The sequence below is a fragment of the Tympanuchus pallidicinctus genome, unplaced genomic scaffold (genome assembly GCF_026119805.1).
Source record: "Tympanuchus pallidicinctus isolate F22 unplaced genomic scaffold, pur_lepc_1.0 scaffold6, whole genome shotgun sequence".
Classification (NCBI taxonomy): Eukaryota; Metazoa; Chordata; class Aves; order Galliformes; family Phasianidae; genus Tympanuchus; species Tympanuchus pallidicinctus.
The window spans coordinates 26,692,072-26,701,746 of NW_026294780.1; the positions used below are offsets into that span (position 1 = coordinate 26,692,072).

The 9,675-nt window shown below is 36.8% G+C and overlaps 1 pseudogene; it reads left to right on the forward strand.

The window, feature by feature from the left end:
• Positions 1-640: 640 nt before the first annotated feature.
• LOC128071763 (store-operated calcium entry-associated regulatory factor-like) lies at positions 641-1,146 on the forward strand (annotated as a pseudogene).
• The last annotated feature ends 8,529 nt before the right edge of the window (positions 1,147-9,675 follow it).

The following is a 9,675-nucleotide window of genomic DNA, read 5'->3' on the forward strand; positions in this document are numbered from 1 at the left end:
AGCTAAAACATATCTAGTTAAACTGTAAATTAAAAAACCAAAACCAACTATTCTTATATACCATTATACTTTTTCTTTTTCTTTTTTTTTTTTTTAAGAACAAAAAATGTGAAGTGGTTTATAAAATAGTTTAATACTTATGCTTCCAATCCTTCACAGTCTATGTCTTTGATTTTTTTTTCTTTTTCAAACAAATGCATAGTGACATTATGCCACCTGAAATGTTCCGCCAGCACAGACTCTTGTCTCTCAATCTCAGTACCAATTTTAACTATGATTTAGTCTTTTTTTTTTTTTTTTTTTTCTTGAAGTCATAACTTAGAAGTTCTGAAAACATCCTATAATAACAACTGAAACTGTGCAAATAACAGCTGTTCTGTATTTAGTGGTCAAGAAAAACTATCTCAGGCCACATATGATAAGCTTCTTCTTGTGCAAAGGTTCTAATTGGTGCAAATGCACTTCAACACATTATTGGAATAAAAAACAACTTGATGATCCAGTCATATACTGCTGTATAGTTTTCTTTCTCAGATTCTTGTGAAACAGAGTATATAACTATGATCTTGCCCAAGAATCTTTGCATTTCTGAATGTGTCAGAAAGAGCATTGAGTTGGATGGACATGCCTTAGATCTGTCATGGTGGTTGACAGGGCTGTTGCTGCACTCTTCTTGCTCTTCTGCACTGCTGCTGGCCCCACACAGGGCTAGGGCCTGCTAGAGAGGGTCCTGCTGTGGTACATGCAGATCCTCACTCCACAGAGGGGCCGGTATATCATGGCCTCATGAAAGGCTGTAGTCCCTCAGCTTCAATTCACCAGAGGCAGTGCTGGGTGCTCCTGTGTCCCCAAGGTTACTCAGTGCTACAACAAAGACTGGGATGACTATGACACAGAGTCTTCTACTCACTTCATTTGGGACAAATTGAAGTGAGCTGTGAAAGCTATGATCATCCAGATGATACTTATTATATCTTGAGAGGATCCTGCAGTTTGCTGCTCAGGTTAAAGATGACTGAGGATGGTGAAAGGATAGCAAAGAATTGTGGAATCTTTGTTTCTGGTTATTACCTGTCAACACAGGATGCTTCTGATTCTGGTACTGGAACAATTTTTGTAATTGTGCTATATGATTATTGGAGCTAAGACATGCAGATGTGAGCCACTTCACATTTTACAGCCTATCTAAGCCATGAGAATCTTGGGCATATTTTATATATTATGAAAAATATAATAAAAGATCATGGTATTAAAATATATAGAAATTGAGATTAGAAGGAAGATTTAGAGCAAAGATTTTGACTCAATATTATTAAAGAAAGGTTGGAAATTGTTGAGGAACCTTGGAAATGATCAGGCTATAATGATCTATCTCCCACAAACTAAAGGCCAGAAGCTGTAGAATAAAATGTAACATTTAGAATCCAGAATTCAATAGTCCAATATGAAGAACTGTATGGAAAACTGAAAATATTATTAACACATTTCGTTTTCCTTTATATTTTCCAAAAGTACAATTTTTATAAATCTGTTCATTGCCTCCTGAAATAGAACATACATGTTTATTTCTGTGCTTTAAAATAATACTGGCAAGATTTCAAGCACGTGTGGGTTTTTTTGTTTGTTTCTTCCCATCTTACAAAAGCATGTTTCTCAGGACAATTTAAGTAGATTCCATTTTTCTCCTTTTTTTTTTTTTTTTTTTTTCTCCTCAGTTTATATATTCCCAATATTCCCAGATGTACTATAATCAAGAATTAATACTTAGACTTAAGAATGGCAGTTTGTTATGATCCATGTGAACACACAGTTCAAAATGACATTTGGAATGCCCCAGTGGGAAAAACAAAGAAAATACTGAAAAGAAGATTAGCTTCAGAAATAGAATTTTATTTATTCTTTATTATTCTTAAAACAAAATAAAATACAATTTAAGGTTAGTTTTTCTGAGTAACTTTCTGTAGATGTACTCATAATTTAATCACAAAAAGATGAATTTATCTTTTAAAGATCCAGCCACACTTACTGTAGACTTTTGACTGAAAATATTTCATCACTTTTTTTTACACTGTTAAGGCTCTTAACCTTGGTTATCTCAACAAGTGTTTGTATGTTTCCAAACTGAAATTCATTTTACATTATTTTTATTCTAACATTCATGACTTTCTTGGGAAAGCTGTGTGATTATTACTGTAGAAGTCTTGAATCAGTTAATACTGGTGCAATAAGAAAACCAAAGCCTACTATTTCCTCTTTCACACTTTAACACCAGCTCTTTTCTTTTAAATGAAAACTACAAATAAGCACTGTCATCTGTCACACCATAAGCACATCTGCTTTGATATTCAAAGCTTATTTAAAGGGACTCATTTAAATTTTCCCACTGATATTCCTCATTTCTTTAGTTGCAGGGCATTTAAAATAAATCACTTGAAAAGATGGAGGAGGAAATGCAGTGAAGTTACAACATATGAAAAGCACATATGCATCATCATCTGTAGGCCAAACATTGAAGTTTTATGGCCATTATGGCAAAGCTGAAGATTTTTATTTTTATTTTCCGAAATAGTTAGGAGAAAATTTCTTACAAGCCTGTTTTGACAGCAAAAATATCCCTTCTAAAACAACTACACAGCAGTTGTGACACTGATCTAACATGTGCTAGGAGAACTTGAAAAGAGGAAAGGATGGGTTTTGCTGAAATTTTGTAGTGGGGGAGAACTTCTGAAAGATTATGTGTTTAGGTATGTCTGTATTTATTTATTTTCCAAATATTCTTGATAATTCCACTTTAAAACAAAAGTAGATTTTATTTCTGTGGATAAATCCTCATTCAATTTTCCCAGCACAAGTCCAGCAGGAACAATGAGTCATGAAAGTATATTTCATATTTGAAAAATAACCACTTTTCTACCTATTGAGATGTTTTGTTTTTCAAGATCTTATCAGAGTAGTAACATTATTAGGTAATTACAAATGTGATACTTTAAGTGAAACTTATTTCACTAGGGGCAGATGCAAAATGAAATTAAATACCATAAATAATAAATAAAATCTATTCTTCAGCTTTCTTCACTCAGTTTTCTTCAGTGAAATATTTTTTCCATGTTTTTTTTCTCTCAGTCAATATTGTACCAGGAAAAACTGAGTGTTCTGAGTGACTGTCAATGAGAATCTGACCAAAGCCCTTTCGGATCAGTGAACATTTTCCATTGGGTTCAGCTGTTGTATAAAAAGAGAAATATTACGTGAGCACAACTATATTCTCTGAATACTGAGCCATTAATCGAATTATAGACAAATATACCAAATATTTATCAGCGATATACATCAGTACAGGATTTAGAACTTGGCCTTTTATATAGTATATTCTTTCCAATATTCTGAATGAGAATATGCATTAACAGCCTTCATTAGGGAACCATGATGTAAAATATTTCAACCAGAAGGGATTTCATTTTAAATTCCTATGCAATTTAGACTCCGGGAACACAGGTGTGAGAATCCTTCTTTGTGTTTTGTCCTAAAGCTTGCTTCCTGAGGTATTTCTTGTGATAAGACTCTGACTGATTTGTTGAGGAGGAAATTGATGGGTGCTACCATGTGACAATTGACATGACTTTGGGAACATTTGAAAACCCCTTCCTCCAGAGCTGCTTGCCTCCAGAAGAGAGTACTCAGGAGTGTTTACTGGTGGAAGATCTGGCCTGTGACTAAATAGCTCCAGCTAGGTATGGGAAAATTGGGATATGATACCATCGTGTCCTTTGAAAAACAGGATGCAGGTGGGCATCCCTGCTCTTATCTGCTGGCAAGGCCCGGAAGATGGGAACAAAGGAGTTTCTGCTGAGATTCCAGAGCCAGAAGCTGCCACTCAAAGGAGAGCTGACTCAACCACTTTGGATTTGAGCTGTCACTCCAAAGACAGCTGACTCGACTACTTTGAAAGCACTGAAAAGGATCATCATTGCCATGGTTGCCATTGCTGTTGCCGGCGTCATTGTCAACAGAATGACTCTGCCAGACGACCCACAACTACTGAAGATCAAAGACTGAACTACGAACCACGCTGGATCCATGGTGGTGACTATGTCCCTCTTGCTTCCTATAAAGACTCCTTGCTTCTTCTTTCCCATCCTTTCTACCGCCCTCCTTCCCTTCCCCATTACCCTAATTTGTAACAGTGTCCGTCCTCCCTTTCCCCATCTCCGTAATTAAGATTTGTAATAAACTGGTCAGATCAACATTTGAACTATGGTTTTTTAATCTCAAGCCAAGTATTCAGGTATTAAAAGAACCTCCACTTCCTCTTATAAATCAGAGCGAGACAATAGGAGAAAGGCAAACAAGGTAAACTTTGTTACAGACCATTACTCCTTTTGAGAGTAATTTCAAAGAGTCTTTGAAAAGACTGTCTTTTCTCTTCATTTCATTTTTTTTATTCCTATTCTGTGAAAGTGACAGTCTTCATCTCAGACTTACCAATATTCCATGCATAAAACTGAATGTCTATCACAAAAATTAACTCAACACTGAAAATTGTGATCCTTGCCTCTGGATTTCCCTGAAACTTTCTGTTCTCCATGCTGAACAGCCCCAACTCTCTCAGCCTGTCCTCCCATGGAGGTATTCCATCCCTTGGATCATTTCTGTGGCCCTCCTCTGGAAGTGCTCTAACAGGTCCATGCCTCTCCTGAACTGAGGACTCCATATCTGGATGCAGTACTTCAGCTGAGGTCTCACCAGCACAGAGCAGAGGGGAAGGTTCACCTCCATTGACCTGCTGGCCATGCTTCCTTAGATGCAGCCGGCTTCCTGGGCTGTGAGGGCATATAGCTGGCTCATGTATAGCTTGTCATCCACCATTATGGTCAAGTCTTTTCAGCAGGGTTGTTTTCAATTCTTTCATCCCCAGATTGTACTGATATGGAGCTTACTGCAGCTCAGGTGTGAGATCTTGCACTTGGATTTGTTGAACCTTATGAGGTTCTCTTAAGCCAATTTCTTGAGACTGTCTAGGTCTCTGAATGGTATCCCATCCCTCAGGTGTGCTGTCCACACTACACAGTTGTCATCTGCAACCTTGCTGAGGGTGCAGTCAATCCCTTTCTCAATGTCATTGGTGAAAATATTAAACAGCACAGTCTCTGTATTGACCCCAGAGGGAAACCGCTTGTGACTGACCTCCATTTGGACAATGAGCCATTGACCACCACTCTCTGGGTACAGTCTTGCACCCAGAACATGAGCTGTGTTGGCTAATTTGTGAAAACTTACCAAAAATCTGAATTATGGAAAATAGATTCTAACTATGTCACCTTTCTGCATATTGCTTTGTAAGCTTGCTTTAGCAGCTTTCAAACTGCTAGATAATATTTTGGTCTGAAACACTGCCTTATATTTGACGAGGTAGATACTTACACTAAAAAAGAGAGTGATTCATTGTTCCCAAATAAATAAATAAATCTTGCCATTAGGAACAAAAGGATAAATGAGGCAGCAGAAAAGATAAAATGTATGATGAGGAAACAAACAAATAAAAATAATAAATGGATTATTTAAGTATATATAGGAAGGATGAGCAACATCTCCTAAGGAGCGAGAAGTTGGGAGTGTACATACAAATCTGAAAAAATATATATACACTGATGCATCATTACAGAATGGAATTCTTTGATCTCTTTCCTCTTTTCTGACTTAAAGTTGATTTCTACGGTAGTACATTATCAGGACCTGTATAGGCGTATCTGTAAAGAAAAACAGCTGGCGTTGATACCTTGATGTTCATAGTGTATATATTTCACTGACTTTTTTTTTCAGATTAGTTCCACTTTTGTGTCATGAACCGAACATATTTATTGCATTTTAGTATAGTTTTGAGCCAAGTATTTTTCAGTTTATCATCTGATGGGAATTCATTTCAAGTACTCTGGTACTGTTCCAGGATGCACATCAAAGCACTGTAGCAGCAACAGCTGGGAGATTCAGTTCAAAACTCACTCCTGGTCCAGACTGAGATAGTTGTATAAATGAACATTGTGAAGAATCATGCTGATACCTTAAGGAAATCAAACCCTCAGAGTGCTCTCTCTGTCTCATCATTTAATCAGCACAATTCAGCACAAATTGACCTAAACAGGTCAATTTTGATTCTGTGAAAACATTTCTCAAAAGTTTATCATAAACTATCCATTTAATTTCCATATTAAAAATAAAGTTCAGGAAAATGCATAGATGATACCAGCAGCCAGTATTGGAGGAAGTACCACAAAGTGTTTGCCATACAGTTCTTAGGCAACTGTAAAGAACCAGAAGAATCTTTGCCACAGGGTAGTGGAAAGTGTTTATTTCAATGTTTAACAATTATGAAATAAAGAGCAACCTCAAATTGTTGTCTGTACCATCAGTACACCTAAAGAATTTGGAGAGATTTAGAAAAAGGTAGAGACTAAACTAGTTCAGAATTTTAAACATTCTCTTCCCCTTTCTTTCTTTTTGCATTTCTAAAAATAAATAAATAAAGTAAGTAAATGAGTCAGTTATATTTGAAATATAACATAGGAATACAAATATAGCAAAATGACCTAACTCACAGATAAGAGTATTCTAAAAAGATTTTGATTACACTTCAACATATCTCTTCTTACTCAGGCGCAGTTCCTAGAAATAGATTAATTTCTCTATGAGTTACGATCTGTTAGTTTCAAGGATAAAGAGGCAAAGCATTTAAATGTAAAAGCATGGTGAACTTACTTATTTTGCTACCATGTCTTTTTCTCCTGAAAAAGGAAATGTTGAAAGCAGATTGTTTTTAATTTTTATTTATTTATTTATTTTTACTATTATTATTTATTTTCCTCTGGGACTATTATAATGATCTGCCCATGGTGTTATCATTACTGTTGTTTTCCCTCACTGAGCCACTTGTCATGGCAAATTAGTTTTAGTTAGTATTAGGGTCAAGATGTCAGGAATTAGTGTGTGAACTCTCTCTATCTGTCACAAAAAGGTGCAAGATTAAAGCTGAGAAGGAGTGGCTGTGCTGACTTTGCAAGCAGTTTTGCCAGCATAAGTAACAAGCTGGAGTTTGGGTTAGTCTAGCTGAACATTTTCTGTAGGGCAGTGAGAAAAAAAAGGAGTATTCGCTGTAAGCTACAGTTATAAATATAACCTCTTACATATTCAGTTGCTGTAGGTTAGCAAAAGAAGGGAAAAAAAAAAGGCATTTACTCTGTGGCTGAGATCTCATAGACACACACAGAAATTTGATACAAACCGTAATGTGAGTCATGGAAACAAAATGTTATTCCACAGAAGATAGAAGGATTAGGGGGTCAATTGTGCATGTTACTTTTTATTTTGATGCATTAAATTTTGAGAATGACTTAAAACGCAGACAAGGAAGCGAGACCATATAATCAAGGAAAAAAAATCTATAAAAAACTCGATTGTGTCAGTCATCTAACCACATGTACAAATATACTATTATTCAATCTATGTTCAGTTAAGTAGGCAAAGCAGAAAATGAAAAAGTTGGTGTTTGCCTGCTTTCATTTGGAAAATGAAAATGTGTGGTTTTCTGTCCTTGTAGTTTCTTTCTTCTATTGCCTGGATGCAAAATTCACTTCAACAAACTTTAATACATCTATTGAAATATGCCTTTTTTACATGTATATGCATAAAAGAATAAGAATATTTGAACGTTTTAAATAAGTCACTTAACTTATTATTACCTTCAGATATGGGTTCTTTATCAGGTACAAGTCCCATCTTTTTTGAGATTTTGACAGTAGGATGAAACCACTGCAGTGAGAATTTAGGTAGCTGTACTTGGTCATAGAAATCCCAGCGTGGCATCACGATGTTCAACAAGTACAGTGTTCTCATTTTTCTTTCATGTTGGATTTTTTAATTAGGGAAGTGATCATAGAATCAGAATGATAGAATCACCAAGTTTTGAAAAGGCCTCCATGATCATCCAGTCCAACCATCCACCTACCATGAATATTAACCAACTAAAACATGTCACCTAGAACCACAGCTAAACATCTCTTGGTCACCTCAGGGAATGGTGAATCAATCACCTCCATGGGCTGCCTGTTCCAGTGCCTGACCACTCTCTCTCGAAAAAATATTTCCTGATTACAGAATCACAGTGTCAGGGATTGGAAGGGACCTCAAAAGATCATCTAGTCTAATCCCCCTTCTGGAGCAGGAACACCCAGACCAGGTCACACAGGAACATATCCAGGTGGCTTTTGAATGTCTCCAGAGAAGAAGACCTTACAACCTCTCTGGGCAGACTGATCCAGTGTTCTGTTACCCTTACTGTTAAGATTTTTTTTCTTGTATTTATGTGGAACTTCCTGTGTTCCAGCTTGCAGCTGTTGCCCCTTGTCCTATCATTAGATGTCACTGAGAAAAGCCGGGCTTCATCCTCCTGACACACCCTTTACATATTTATTAACAATAATGAGGTCACTCATCTGTCTCCTCCAAGCTAAAGAGACTCAGCTCTCTCAGCCTTTCCTCATAAGGGAGATGCTGCACTCCCTTAGTCATCTTTATGGCTCTGCACTGGACCCTCTCAAGCACCCTCTGTCCTTCTTGAGCTGAGAGGCCCAGAACTGGACACAGTATTCCAGATGCTATCTCACCAGGGCAGAGTAGAGAAGGAGAATCTTGATCTATTAGCCATATCCCTTCTAATACATGCCAGGATGCCATTGGCCTTCTTGGCCACAAAGGCACAGTGCTGGCTCATGGTCATTCTGCTGTCTACCAGTACCCCCAGGTCCCTTTCTCTAATGTCCAACCTAAATCCCTGTCACAACTTGAGGCCAATCTGTCTAGTCCTATTGCTAATTATGTAGGAGAAGAGGCTGACCCCCACCTCAACACAACCTCCTTTCAGGCAGTTGTAGTTCTTAGCTCTTCTATATATTTTTTTGTGCTTTTCTTTTCTACAGGAGACTAAATGCATAGTCAGCCTGTGTAGACATACTCAATTCACTTGCCATTCATTCAGGAGGAATGCAGAACATGGAAGTCTGCTTCTTTCATCTTACAAATGGGTTAGCACAAGCCTTGAAAATACTTAGGAATGTAAAAAGACTTGTAACAAGATACAAAACTAAAGTTCAGATACATAAAATTACAATTCTACTTGAGAAAATGTACTAGAGAGAAAACCAATTGATAAGAAAGAGACAATTTGATACTGTATACTTTGATGACACTAAGAATAGTAATTTTTTAATAGTAATTAAAAAATATGTCATGGTTTTATGATTTTTATCGGTATTCCACATCATAACATCATATAGTGCACTGGGAGCTAAACTATTAATACCCCAGTTCTGGGCACCTGTCCGGAAAAGAATAACTACATACCCCAAAGGGCTTTGTGGTCAGAGAGGAGCTACAACCCCTGACAAGGTCACCTGATACGCTCTTTGCTTTCCTCTCTGCTGCTCAACTGGACTGTGGATCTCATCTCAGTGTTATGGTGAAGCCTATACACTTTTCGAACACTCTCTCTCATTGTGTTTTATTTATCACTATATTTTATTTATTAGCTTCAATTCTAATTATATTATATTATAGTGTGTTGTCTTACATTCCAATACTATATTTAGTAAATTAGTTTGTTTCTCCTCAGATTGTTGCTGCTGT